A 15,510-nucleotide genomic window follows, 5' to 3' on the forward strand; every position below is an offset into this window, starting at 1 on the left:
AATTTAACTGACTGAAAATTTCTTGCTATGTGAAGATGATATGATATCGGGGATAGCTGGGAAAAACCTCAAGGAAAAACCGTGTTTGGAGGTCTCGACCAAAGCAGTCTTGGCCAACAAATTTTCAGAGCTCTAAAGGTGAGTAAGATAAACGAATTTTCCTGTAAAAGAATGAGCTACTTCTTGCGGATCCTTCCTCTTGTTGTGACTTTTTCACTTGTTTGATCGGATAAAGTGACTAAGAAATATTTCAATGACCACAGGAAGCGTATTCAACTTCCAAGTTCATTCTGAAGTAATCTTAACAACATGCTTTTTTTTTTCTAAATAAAGTCTAAAGAACCGATTCAAGCCTCAAGTTCTTATTTTCAGTATTCCAAAGACTACAAAACATAAATGCATCCCACATAGTCTCATCCCCATAACCTAATCGGGCTTCTTCACCAACGATATAAACCAGAAAAGTCCGGGCACTCGTGCCTACGATGAGCCAAGTTGAACAGCCCAACGTCGTCCCCCGAAAGATAGGAAAAGGGCCTCTTCGCATAGTAGATGCAATCCCCTTTATACCAGTCGAGATCGTGCGCCGAGACCGCGAATGAAGAGAAGTTGCTGAGGAAGAAAGCCGAATTGCCCAATCTTCTCACCTGCTCCCATCTCCCACATTGCTGATCCAATCTATAGGCTCTAAAATCAGGCGTCCCGCCAAGTCTAAAGCATTCGTCCACTGCATAAAGATCACCACTTGACACAACCAAACGCTTCCAGTGGTGGCAACAACAGCTATGGTCAATTGGCATTGAGAAACTTTGAAGTCTGAAAGATGAATCGATCTGCGAAACTGACCCCGAGTTATCGACAACGCAGACTTTGCCTTTGTAAACTACAATGTCGTCATAACCGCTGCAGCCTTAATGGCTCCATACTTCCCTTACCATAATTGCCGTCTTCCATCAATGAAATAAACCAAACACGGATCTTGATCAGTCCCTGCACAATCCGGATGCACCACTACTCTCAGCATACCTTGAACGATGCCTCTTCCAGGGCCATATTCGAGCGTGTATTCTCTACAGATTTCAACCAATTGGAGAGAATCGAGTACCTCTGGGAACTTGGGGGGCAACCACACGATCAGCCTCCGGGAGAAGAGGCTGAGGATCCGCATGTTCCCGAGCTCCAACTCCTCCAGCTTCAGCAGCCACCACATGCGACCGGAGGCGGTTCCGTGCTCTTGCAGATGAAGAGGCCGAGCCCCGGCAAGTGAGGTATTCAGAAAGGGAATCGTGGGGCGTCACGGCGAGGCAGGGGGATCAAGGAGCGGAACGCTGCGGAACCGGAGGACATCTATGCGAGCTTGGAGTCGAGTGCAGATCATGGAGAGAAGCTCTGGCGGGAGATCGGACCATGGACGTTTCCTGGTTCCCTCCATGTGACCTCGCGATCGAAGATGTTGCAGGAAGAAGAAGATCTGTCACCGTCACAGATTAGAAGGGAGAGTAGCGTATGTCGGCAGAGATCAAACCGGAAGTGTGGTGGCTGGGTTTGCGAAGGGGGTTCGTGCTTCCACGTTTGGGCAAATTGAAACCCTAACTCTCTTTGAGGCGTGCAGGCATTTACTAGGTAACAATATCATCACAAATTGAACGGTCGCTATTATTTCATATTTTGAATCAATAATACTTCACCAAATTTCTATTAGATGGTTAGAAAATCTAATCCAAATTAGGGATTTATTTCCCTACTGACGATGATTATGTCGATGGCCGGATCTCGATCATGAAATGCCGATAATGCGGGAATCGGACAGTCCAATCTAAGCTACGTAGATCCTATTCGCAGATTCGATTTGGTGCGATGCATTCTCATCAAATAACCCTTTTTTTTCCTCATCAAATAACTTCCCCAAGTGAGTTCTGTTCTATTTTTAAGGGAATTGACTTGACCACGATTGTTTATCTACGATCATTATAATCACCGTCACATGAGATTGACTTGTCCCCGATTGGTTACCGTAGAGGTGTCGATCGAAGATTCGTTTGTTGTTTTCATGCCGAAGTCTAAAGATAGGGAGGAATCAAAGGCAGAGGAAGCTCAACATCATCTGGAACACACTAGACAAATCTCTGAAGACAATTAAAACACTTCGAACAAAAACTGTCCAACCTCAATCAATGAGTCCATCTGGTTCTGAAGAAGATAATTCGCACTGGATCTTCAGTTAGGTTTTCAATTTCAAATCGGATCAGATTATATTTCCTAAGTTGAGCATCTGTCTTTGAGTATAAAAGCTTTTAAGTTGAGTGTTGTAAGTGTTGACGCCTAAATTTTGATTAATCTATTTTTTGCATAAAAATTATAAAAAATCATCTCACATATTTATTTTTAGCGTACATTGCATTGGCATATAATCGGGCAAGCAGAACACTTAATTTAGCATGCATCTAGACTAGGCACGGGATGGAAAAATACACCGAGAAGATTTGAAACTTCAAGGACTGTATTGCAAATACTTAAAATTTCGGGGACTGTATTGCAAATACTTGGAACTTCAGGGACCGTATTGCAAATACCAAAAGAAGATGAAGAAGGGAAGATGATGAAGGGAAGATAATGAAAAGAAGATGAAGAAGGGAAGATGATGAAGGGAAGATAATGAAGGGAAGATGAAAATGGAAGGTGAAGAAATGAAGATGAAGAATGGAAGATGAAAATGGAAGGTGAAGAAATGAAGATGAAGAAGAGAAGATGAAGATGGAAGGTGAAGAAATGAAGGTGAAGAACGAAGGATGAAGAACTTTGCCTATAAAAGAGAGAGCTCTTGAGAAGAGTTTTAGAAGGGGGAAGTGGAAGAGAATTGAGAGAGAGAGTAGAAGAGAATTGAGAGAGTTTTTTTAGGAAGAGTGGAAGAGAATTGAGAGAGTTTTGAGAGAGTTTTTGAGAGGAATTTTTAGAGAGGAAAAAGAGAGTTCTTGAGAAAAATCAGAAGAGAAAATTCGAGAGTGAAGAAAAGTGTTTTAGTCGAGCATCATCTTCGACGAGTCCCGACACATATTTCGCCCCTCGCAACCCAACAACGCCATTGCTTGCCATTTTCGACGACAGCCGCGTTCTTCCAGCTCCGAGATCTTGAAGGGAACTATAACGTGTATGTGAGTAAGATTTTGTGTAATAGAAGGTAATCCTTTCCATCTCGATCTACAAAAATGTAATCGTTTGGTGTGAACATTCGTTTGTTTATTTTAGACATGCCACGTGTTCCAAATTTTAGCATTATTACATGTTAATTTATTTCTGTAAATACTCGTGATTGGCTGCGTTTTCTTTCTTTCTAAATCACCCATGGTGTATATCGTACAAAGTTCAATGTTTTACATCCCCATAAAAAAGAAGAAAAAACCAAAAAAAATTGCATCTTTGAATTTCAAGTAAAATCCATCAAAATTGCCAAATCAAATATTTTTCATGAAAATGGTACCGAAAGGGCGTTAGAGAAATCTGACGTAACCAAATCCCCGAATTCAAAATCTCCGGTTCGCGGAAATAAGATAGTTTTCTCCCGCTATTTTATTTAGGTTTCTAATCAACCTACCGAAAATGATTAGTGGCGACTCCAAATTCAAATCACATTGCATGTTAATTATTTGAACCTTAAGTTGCGATTTGGTATGGACTTGGGAGAGTCCGAGTTAGGTTAGTTAATTAATTAACCTGATAATCCATTAGCCTGGAATTTAACCAGTTTATTTTTTAGGTCGCGACAGCTTGGCGACTCCATTGGGGACCCAAAGAGGACTTAGGCCAGATAATTTCATGAAAAAGGAATCACTTGATTTGGCAAACTTTGGTTGAATTCTCATTCTTAGGTGTTAAATGTTTTTGCAGATTGGGAGTTATAAGGGGAGGAGTGATTGGCTAACCCTTTGTTTTGCAGGCTTGGTGAATTGGAATTGTGATTTAACTTTTGAATCATTGAAGCGGTGTTTGCTTTTAATTGTTGTGCATGATTTATCGTCTTTGCACTACATTGCACACAACCCGTGACCGAACCCGGGTCACACTAATAGTTTTAAGATGGTATTTAGATGGTCCTTTAACCTTGGCGGTAAGGCTTCGCTAAAGGTTATCCCATCCGGATCCCGAAATTTTTTTCTAAAAATGGCTCAAGGGTCGTTCTTATGCACGTGAGGCTACGATGCATGAGAATTGCCCTTGTCGACCGAACCAAGCCGAAGTGATTGGACCCGACTAGTCATGACTATTGTACGCGAGGTTGCGACTAGTCATGATGACTGTGCGCGAGGCTGCGACATGTCGTTTCGTTCATCATTTCACTTTGCAAAAGCCTTTTGGATAGATAGAATAAGATTTAAACTCACAATTCATGCGCATGTCTTTGTGATTGGCATTTTCTTCGTATGAGAGGTAATTTCTTGTCTCTTGTACCATGTTATCTCATTTTTATTTTGGGCGGGTCCATGGTTTAGGTTGATTGTTTAGAAGTTTCATTGTCTTATTTCCAATTTCGCACTTTGCTTCCGTAGCTTTTACAATTTCATCAGTTGTCCTCAATTCTGATTTGGCTTATTCCTGTTGTGCGATTTTTACTAAATTCTACGATCGAGCTTTGAGTAAGTGCCAAACACGAAAGTTGTAGACCTATGTTTCAACTAATATCTTGCAAAATTTCAGAATTAAATTCATAATTTAAGATGGCCCTTCGTTTTTTCAACAACATGCGGTTATAACAGTTTTCTGAACGTGATTTTTTTGGAAAGACACATTAAACTGATTTGATCCGTGCATTTCTAGTCTGATTGGCCAACATAAAAGTTGTTCATCATCTTCTCAACTACAAGCTCGTAAAATTTGGACATGTTTTGATCAACGTACGAATTAATACGAATTTTTTCGTAAAAGCGGACAAACTGAAAATTACATGTTTCAATCCTTTGGTCATAATCACTTTGTTCATTTGAGTCTAGAGGGATGCCATGGGCCGGCTCGCTATTCTTGCTCCCTGTACTAATTTTGGGTTTGTTACTGTGTACAGGTAATTTATCACGGATCCTCCACATATTACTCGATCGGTCGCAAAGAGGATGGCCGACATTAACGATGCCGTTAGTGCTGCCCTAGACGAGAAACTTGGCTCCTTAATCGAGCGCTTTGAAGGGATGATGTCCCGAAAGATGAAAGAAATGATGGCCGCCTTCACCGCCAAATTTCAATCATCCGCCGCCAGCCCGCCGCTTCCTGCTCTAGTTCCCCCTACGGACAACTTCGGTCACGGTGTCTAGGAGAAGTTCAAGATGCCCGACTTCGAGAAGTATGATGGGACTTCCAACCCGGTTCAGCATGTCCGAAGCTGTCACAAATGTCGATTCATGGTAACAAGATTAATGTCCCTCCAAACGAGTTGCATCGATTATCTGAACCATGGCCGTTTTCTATGTGGGGCATTGATGCTATCGGCCCTATCAACCCTAAAGCATCCAATGGCCATCGATTCATCTTGGTGGCGATTGACTATTTCTCCAAATGGATCGAAGCCGCATCCTATTTAGCGGTCACGGCACGAAATATCGTGAATTTTATCCGCCGGGATATCATTACTCGATACGGTTCACCTGAAGCTATAATCACCGACAATGGCTCGAACTTAAACAACAAGCTAATGGACGAATTGTTCAAGATCAAGCATCCGAACTCTTCCCTATATCGTCCTCGGATGAATGGAGCAAGAGAAGCCGCCAATAAGAACATCAAGAAAATCTTAGCGAAGACGGCTGAAAATTATCGCGATTGGCATGAGAGGTTGCCATTTGCACTTATGGCGTATCGGACCTCGATCCGGACATCTACTGGGGCAACCCCGTATTCTCTTGTATATGGAATTGAGGCTGTTCTACCGGTTGAAGTGGAAATTCCTTCCTTACGTATACTGTCTCAAGCTATGCTGACGGAAGCTGAATGGATCCAGCAGAGGGCGAGCCAATTGAATCTGATCGATGAAAAGAGACTTAAGGTTATATGTCATGGCCGGTGTTATCAGCAGAGGGTTGCTAATTCATTCAACAAAAAAGTTCGGCCTCGATATTTTCGGATCAATAACCTGGTCTTGCGAAAATTGTTGCCAATGGTCCCACTCCTAGAAGGGAAGTTCGCTCCAAACTATGGTGGTCCATATATAGTAAAGAAGGTGCTCCCTGGTGGTGCTTTAATTCTAGCCGAGATGGATGGTCGTGTCTTTACCAATCCAGTCAATTCTGATGCTGTAAAAAAATATTATACTTGATTTACTCTCATGTTTTCATAATCGAGTTATAATATTAAGACAGATTCGCGAGTTGTTCACATTCGGGCATTCGTTTGTTGAGAGATTATTTCAAATGGGGGTTTCTCTGGCCCAATTGAATTGATCATCGGGAGCGTGAGATTTACATATCCACAAAGTAAAGGGGTTATCTTGCAAAAAAATATGACGACCAAGATAAAATCCGTCAGCACATGGAAGAAGGAATAATGCGAAAGCGAAATGCAAATCGGTAAAAACTTGCATTTATTCCATCCATCGGGAAACCTTACAAACAGATCATCGGGGTGGGAACGTAAAGCCAAACCGAGCCCTAATGAGCATCACAAAGGAGTTTAACCGACTCTCCATACGGTTGATGCTCCGCCTACACCGATCGCTTCGAGAATCGAGATCCGCCACTTAAAGAGGAGGAGCTCACATTTCTCTTTAAGCTTGGCCACCCCTGTCCTCGTGATACTCGGCGTGATTCCAAGTCATGGATCGGCATTCTCCCGCGGGCTATATCCAGGGTCGGATCGTCCAGCCTTTCTTCCAGCCATGAGCATTGAAATTTCAAAACAATATCGAGCGGATCGCGCTCGAAGATGGTCCGGGACATGGCCAAGCGTTCCACCAAGTTCCCCCTCTCACGAATCAGCAGTGAGACTTGATCATTACCGTAGTCAAGGGCCTTCTTATAATTGTCGGCTACAAGATCGGCCAACATCAAGTTATCCGACCGATCCCGATAGCGTGCCCTCACAAGATAGGCCAAAGTAACATCTTGATAAGCATGATTGTAAGCCTCCGGGAAGTTAGTGAAGAGGGTAGGGAAGATCCTATATTCCTCTTCTAACTTGGTACCTTGAATAGAAACGGTGTCCATATCCGTAAACATGAGACGGATTTCGGTTTCGACCTCCGGATGGTTGGCTATATAAGAGTAGCCCTGGCCTAAGAGATTATAAAGTTTCTCCCATTTGGCCAAAACTTCAGCCGAGAAGATGCGTGCGGGGAGGGAGGCCATTGTTGCTGAAGTTGCTGAAAAAGAGTGGATGCGAAAGAGTGCTTAGAAGGTTGGAGATGAGGATATGGAAGCGATAATCGTCTCGGCGTTAAATCCTAATTTAAAGGACAGAAAAAGTCATAGCAATAATTATTGTGGGGGCCGAGTTAATTATCCGGGTAAAACTACGGACGTTTCGTCCGTGAATCACGGATCTACCATCTCGAGGCTCACGAAATTCGAAAAGTTGCGAAATGACTTAAAGGTTCCGCCATATTAAAAGAGGGACAATCATACTGCAGAAAAGATTTGAGGGTCCCACCATGTTAGAAGGAAATGAAGAAGACAGAGCGGGAAACACGGGAGAAGCACCGGCTTAGTGGTTTTCATCCACGTTAAAAGGGAGGCTCCGGAACATGCATGTTTACTCGGAAGAATTTGGAGAGAGTAAGCATACGGCGGAGAGTAGAGTGAACAAAAGGCAGTAAGAAGTATTTCAATCCAACATGTTTGGAGGCTACCAGCACTTACTGGAGGCAACCAACCTAGACATCCCCGAGAATGAACTGCTGAATTTCGAGGCCGGATCCAGCCGAAGGCCGTAAAACCCAACTCCCTTGGCGGTGAAGTTCAAGATCTCGATAACAAGCAACAACAATAGCAGCGAGCAGCAGCCGTAGTCAACCCCGTAAAAGAAAACATCAAATCAAAGAGCTCGAAGCTGCCTTTAAGGAGTGCCCTTACGTGAACGGGAAACGAAAAAATGAGTTGAGCCGGAAGCTAGGAATGGAGCCCTTGAAGGTCAGGTTTTGGTTTCAAAACAAGCGGGCCCGAGTGAAGGTTCGAAGTGAAAGTCATGAACTTGCGTCTCTAAAGGAAGAAAATGAAGAGCTTCGAGCAGAGATCAAGAGGTATAGGGATGCTCTTAACATCGCTATTTGCCATGTCTGCAGCAACCCCATCACCTTTGGTGGCATGTTCCTTGATGAGCCACATCTGAGCATTGAAAATGCTCATTTATCGATTCATCCTCCCGAGCAAGTTCTCGCACAATCGGATTTCGTTGGGGATACATCCCGGAATGTCGGCCTTGCGGAGGCGTAACCGATGCCCTTCGAGGGAAGTGACATGCATCACTACAATTGGAGTTTCCACGATGTCACGATCGGCCAATTCAACGATGATGAAACTACGAATCTGTAGCCTACATGAAGCTTGAGTTTTTTTTATTATGGGCTCTCAAAATATCGCTCTTTTGAGCATCACTAGCCAGCCCTTACGAATCCTTAAGAAAAGTAGGGACATGCACGAATGAATGTACTGTTTGTTACAAAGTCCCCATGTGAGACATTCTTCTTTTTACGCCTAGAGTTAATCTGGGGGCAAAGAGCGATACTATCCACGAATATCATCATGCTTAAATGCGCGAATTCCTTGTCAGATTTGGTTGAACGCCGAAAGGAAAAGCATTAAAAGCTTTCACATAGGTAGATGCAAAAAGATTCGAGGAAATAAGCGCCTCGGGAGGAAGCGAAAAGATTTGAGGAGGGAAATAACCGCCTCGTTCGTAGGTAAATGCGAAAAGATTTGAGGAGGGAAATAAGCGCCTCGTTCGTAGAGAAAGCGAAAAGATTTGAGGGCTCCTCCATATCGGAAAAGAAAAAGATGACAGATTGAGTGAGAGATAAGAGTTATTGCGAAATGGATCCAAGGCACCAAGACCGGAAATGAGAGAAAAAGCTGTCATCTTTCGTAGAAAAAGCGAGAACCTATATGCGAGACTAACGGATCAGAAAAGTTTATAAAGTCTCCATGCACCTAATGACCACCCGAACTCGTCACGAAAGACCACCATCACTTTGTGATTTTCGGGCAAATTGTTTTGCAAGTCCGAGAACATCTAAAGCTCGGTCTCTAGTCGAAACAGCCATTTTCGGTCTACATATGGAAGGCTTTAAAAGAAAAACACGTTCATTCCAAGCGGAAGTATGGGAACCTTCCTATCCCGAGGATCTGCGAGTCATGGCCATTGATGGCAACCCCGTTTCCCTCTCAATCCTTGTTGCTATGCTGAGAAGTTGCATGTACGGGGTTTTTGCTTATGCGAAGGCAACGGATGCCTTAGAAGTGCTGAGGCGGTACAAAGAGGAGTTTGACATCGTCGTCACAGCCGTGGTAGGGATCGATATGGACGGTTTCGATCTCTTAAAGATAATTGATTCTGAGTTAGACATACAGGTCATCGTAGTATCGGCAAGTAATGATCGGCAGTTCATAACGAGGGCCACATTGCATGGTGCTCGAGACGTCCTACAGAAGCCGGTCTGCGTTCGAATGCTCCAAAACATTTGGCAGCATGCTGTAAGGAAGCAATTACTCGAACAAAAAAACTACGACCAAGCCGATGACGACGATTTTGTCCAAAAGAAAAGGCCCCTTTGGTCCGCCAAGCTTCATTCTATATTCATTGAGGCGGTTCGACGGCTAGGAATCAATTCAAGCACGACCAATGGTCTGTACACTGAATAATGAATATAGACGGACTCACCATGCAAAGTGTCACGAATCACCTTCAAAGGGTTAGAGATAAGGCGAGGAAGCATGATGCAGGTTGGGACCAACACGACAGGACCAAAGTTGATTGGAAGATCAATACCGGGAAAATCTACCGAGCAAAAGGTACTCGGCCACTTCCCAATCAAGAATACATGTCATACCAACCTTCCGCTGGTGGTTCTAGCAGCAGAGACCGGTTGATCATCCCTACAAGTTTCCGAGCAACGGCGGAAGTTCAAGCTCAAGGGGTCGATCGCTCACGGTGAAAACAAAGTGGGAAATCCGTCGCTAGTGTTAGCAAGTAACACTACCCAATTCGAGTATCAATCGGAAGATTACTTTGATGATGAGCTCACCACATTGATCGCCCGGTTCGGAGTGAAGGACCTCCCGAGTTGTGATCCGAAGCAAGTGATTATGGATCCTTGAACAACGATCGTTGGTGTATAATCCAAGACAAAATCAGTCGATCATTGGAATGGCCAGCAAGAGAGGTGGAACCAATCTCGCATGAATACTTCTTTGATTCCATGTATAGTTCCCCTGCGTGGGATATTTTTTTTACTTTCTAGCTGTCTAGAATTTGCCTAGAGTTAAAGGGCGAATTTTCTCCTCCCTTATCAAATGCGTGAGTTCCTTGTTAAGCTAGGCCTCGTAGAAAATCAATTTGTGGACGACGCCCCTGAACGCCCGTAAAGAGAGATTCCGAATAGCCTTACTTGGGAGAATACGAGTAAAAGGCCAAGCGGACTCAAAGATGGGTAACTCCGTATCGTCCCAATTGGCTCTCAATCATTTCAAACTCGATTTAAGCTTATTTCATTCTCGACGGGAGATTGCCAACTGTTTTGAGAACAATATAGCAAAAAGCGAACCAACCGTGGACGCCAACATCACCACGGCCTAGTGGTTGGGGGAATGACAGTGGTCCGAGGCGTCCCGGGTTCGATCCCGGGATTTGGCATCAATGTACAAAGATTAATAAAAACCTTTTTGCTTCGTAGTTCAATGCCGATTGAAACTCAGCCCAGATGGTTACAAGACCGGAGAGATAACATCCCGGACATACAATCCAATCCAGATGAGTTGATCCTTTCAATTCAAAGTTCACAAGAAATTCGTACAAGGGTAAAGCGGTATCGTTTCAACTCGTTTAGAACATGAGAACGTACATTGATGCTTTCCCTTTTGATTTTTACGAGGGTCACCGCCTTTCCGGATACGGAAGTATCCCTTCTCCCCGAGAAATTAATGAAATGAGAAATTCCCGGAGCCTTTGACAATCTCATGTCTCGAACCAAATAATGAAGTTTTGCAACTCATTTGCATGAGCAGGGGCAACTCACGATCCACGCCCCTAAGAAGTTTCTTATGTGCTTGCAAATTCTATCCACCAAGATAAAAAGTTGCTGCATTTTATATGCTCGAAAACACTCATACATTGCATAGTTTGTGCATGATTGTTCCTCATGTTTAATTTATCAACTCGAATAAGGAACATGAACTACATAAGATACACCAAATGTATGGAATGGGGCAAGACGGGATGATGAAAGGCAATCTTTTTCCAAACACGTCCCATTTTTTCAAAGCGAGTTGAACGGTGGCTAAGTTCCGCATTCCCCGAGGTAAAGAGTTTTCTCGCGAAAGGTACGTTAGCCGAAATGACAGAGGCATTCAATTCTCTATCCCAAACACTACAGGTGATCCATTGATTACCCCTTTTGAGCGGTGGTTTCATTTCTTTACCCCTGTCAAGAACCACCCCACATCGGGGTCCCAGACGAGTTAATTCCAGCGGCAACACGAGGTAAATGGTTAGAAATTTTCTTGCTTGGGACTAACATTAATCTTCGGGTGTTTCTTTGCATTTATACTCGAATTTTAATTCAAGTGCCTTAGGATGATGAAGAGCATTCACTTCTCTATCCTATACACTTCATTCTTTGCATAGCCCACTTGAGCCTCGCAAATTCATTTCTTAAACCCTTGTTGGTGATCATTTGCTCATTCCAAAGACGAAGATAGCATTTTCCCAAGGATTAGAATTGGAGATGGTCGGGTCAACGAGACAATTCCCGAATGGACTCATTTCTTGTATGCTAGATTTTTTATGTTTACATAATTTTTCTTTGTAAATGTTTATGTTTGTTGTAATTCCTGGTTCAAAATCATGGGATTGTAAAAAAAGGAGAGGCAAACTCAGCTTAAAGGAGAAGGGCCCGCTCTCAAAAAAAAAAAAACAAAAAAAAAAGCAAAATAAAGAGATGTCGAAGGGCTCTCAAAGAAAAAGGAAAAGAAATCTTTTCTCGAAAAAAAAAGAAAAAAAAGAAAAATGAGAGTCGGGAGTAAGAAAAGCAAAGGTCGATCTCATATGAAAATTTCAAGCATAGGAAAAGCAAAGTGCCTACCAAAAGTAAGGCCAATGCACATTCATTTGTAAAGTACTTCTGAATTTTGAATGTACATTTTTGCATGTTAAGTTGTAAATTCCATGTACATGTTTGCATTGTGTCTCTTGCAAATCCTTGACGAGACACTTGTTGTGAAGAAGACTCCCCAAGAAATCGGTTTGTAAAGTGCAATTTTCAGTAGAAAACTACCATCCCTCATTCAATGATGGTATTCTTTCTGAAGACATTTCCAAAAGACCAAGATCGGTGACTAGTCGGCGATGATCACCAACGTCAAGCCCCTTCTCATTTAATTTCGAGCCAAAACGAGCCTTTTCGTTCCTCGGTCCCCAATCCTAGCCTACGTTATAACCCTCCAAAGTCTCTTCGATTAGGGCACTTGAGTTAACGTAGAGTTAAATGATTTTAAGCATCACTCGAAGAAGTTCGAGCAAGATTATTTCTCTCTCATTTTTGCAGGATTCTTGACTTGTAAATCCGGAGCAAATGATGAAGAAATTCATTTCAAGCGACCTTGACTCAACTGGAGTCCCCTTTGTAAACCTTTGACCTAGCTCTCATTACGGTCCTAATCAAGACCTCCGGATCGACTCGGTCGTATCAATTGCGAGATTACTTGGATCCTTGTCGAATGCGATGATGGAAAGATTGAGTGATTTCTCTTGAATCCTGCAGACGGGATAAATAGCTTTTCTCGAGAGTGAGAGAAAGCCCTTTCGGACTGAAGTCCCCCATTCAGCTCACATTCGAGGTATTCGTAATGTGAGAACCTCCCTGGACAAAATTGGTAATGCAAACTTGACAGAATGGTTATGCATGAACCATAGTATGAGTGATTGCATTATACTCATTGTTGAATATGTTTGTGTGTGTTACCTCCGACATTCTATGATAGGTAATACATTCCCGATGTTCGAGTTCCCTCCCAAGGTCTCGAAATTCATCCAAGGATTATTGAATGAGCAAGTTTTGTTGGCAAATGCCTACCAGGTACGATACAAGCAATCGCTTCGTTCCTTGATTAATCGTTTGGAGAACCCGGGTAAGTTTTCGAACCCCTTTTCAAATTAACAACTCTTCTCATGATAGTTGTTATGATTCAATTCGAGCAATATGCCCCTTTTGTACTTATCGATTCCATTCGATGGTGCTCCTATCAAATATTGTTCAATTCATGCAATATGCCTCTTACGTCAAGTCGTGTAGACATATGCACTGGCGATCTTGACATCTTATCAAATCATAACGACGTAGCTCTTATGGTTTCAATCTCGGGACGTGAAGACATATGCACCGGCGATTTTGACATCTTATCAAATCATAACGACGTAACTCTTATGGTTTCAATCTCGGGACGTGAAGACATATGCCTGGCGATCTTGACATCTTATCAAATCATAACGACGTAGCTCTTATGGTTTCAATCTCGGGACGTGAAGACATATGCACCGGCGATCTTGACATCTCTTCAAATCATAACGACGTAGCTCTTATGATTTCGAGTATCGGATCACGAAGACGTATGCACCGGTGATCTTGACCTTTAGTCGGCTCATAATGACATAGCTCTTATGATTTTCGGCTCCTTTATCAAATCATGAAGATATAAGCACCCATATTTTTTATCCAAACCAAATCATAACGACGTAGCTCTTATGATTTTGGTTCCCCCTTTATCGAATCGTGAAGACATATGCCTTTGGCGATTTCGACATTTAATCAACTCACAACGACGTAGCTCTTGTGAACTTGATCCCACTTCTTTCGACTCACAACGACGTAGCTCTTGTGATCTCAAACGACACACATATCTTGCGCTGTCTTGCATTAGGGAGAAGTCTCGATAACGAGATAGGCCAAATACCTTAAAATCCTTGCATCCGCAAAAAGAAGCTTGGAAATTAAGAGAACCATTAGCTTACGAGAAATTTGGTAAAACAGGTATTCTTGTATGCGATCCATGTGCAGTTTCTCTAACATGAAAAAGGGAAATTATGACACGTGTTATTTACGGTCTTGCATATCATGCATCACTTCATTAAATAAAAAATGGGATTAAAACTCCCGCCAAAAAGTTCATCCATAATTTGCACTGTCAAAATTTAGGATTCAATTTTGTCTTTGAGCGGAACCTCTACGAGCCTCCACTCAAAGAGGGGCAGCTGTTGACGCCTAAATTTTGATTAATCTATTTTTTGCATAAAAATTATAAAAAATCATCTCACATATTTATTTTTAGCGTACATTGCATTGGCATATAATCGGGCAAGCAGAACACTTAATTTAGCATGCATCTAGACTAGGCACGGGATGGAAAAATACACCGAGAAGATTTGAAACTTCAAGGACTGTATTGCAAATACTTAAAATTTCAGGGACCGTATTGCAAATACTTGGAACTTCAGGGACCGTATGTGCAAATACCAAAAGAAGATGAAGAAGGGAAGATGATGAAGGGAAGATAATGAAAAGAAGATGAAGAAGGGAAGATGATGAAGGGAAGATAATGAAGGGAAGATGAAAATGGAAGGTGAAGAAATGAAGATGAAGAATGGAAGATGAAAATGGAAGGTGAAGAAATGAAGATGAAGAAGAGAAGATGAAGATGGAAGGTGAAGAAATGAAGGTGAAGAACGAAGGATGAAGAACTTTGCCTATAAAAGAGAGAGCTCTTGAGAAGAGTTTTAGAAGGGGGAAGTGGAAGAGAATTGAGAGAGAGAGTAGAAGAGAATTGAGAGAGTTTTTTTAGGAAGAGTGGAAGAGAATTGAGAGAGTTTTGAGAGAGTTTTTGAGAGGAATTTTTAGAGAGGAAAAAGAGAGTTCTTGAGAAAAATCAGAAGAGAAAATTCGAGAGTGAAGAAAAGTGTTTTAGTCGAGCATCATCTTCGACGAGTCCCGACACATATTTCGCCCCTCGCAACCCAACAACGCCATTGCTTGCCATTTTCGACGACAGCCGCGTTCTTCCAGCTCCGAGATCTTGAAGGGAACTATAACGTGTATGTGAGTAAGATTTTGTGTAATAGAAGGTAATCCTTTCCATCTCGATCTACAAAAATGTAATCGTTTGGTGTGAACATTCGTTTGTTTATTTTAGACATGCCACGTGTTCCAAATTTTAGCATTATTACATGTTAATTTATTTCTGTAAATACTCGTGATTGGCTGCGTTTTCTTTCTTTCTAAATCACCCATGGTGTATATCGTACAAAGTTCAATGTTTTACATCCCCATAA

The 15,510-nt window shown here is 42.3% G+C and overlaps 1 pseudogene; it reads right to left on the reverse strand.

Annotated features, from left to right (window-relative positions):
- Positions 1-334: 334 nt before the first annotated feature.
- LOC115744705 lies at positions 335-1,432 on the reverse strand (annotated as a pseudogene).
- Between the last annotated feature and the right edge of the window lie 14,078 nt (positions 1,433-15,510).

This window comes from Rhodamnia argentea, chromosome 8, assembly GCF_020921035.1.
Source record: "Rhodamnia argentea isolate NSW1041297 chromosome 8, ASM2092103v1, whole genome shotgun sequence".
Lineage (NCBI taxonomy): Eukaryota > Viridiplantae > Streptophyta > Magnoliopsida > Myrtales > Myrtaceae > Rhodamnia > Rhodamnia argentea.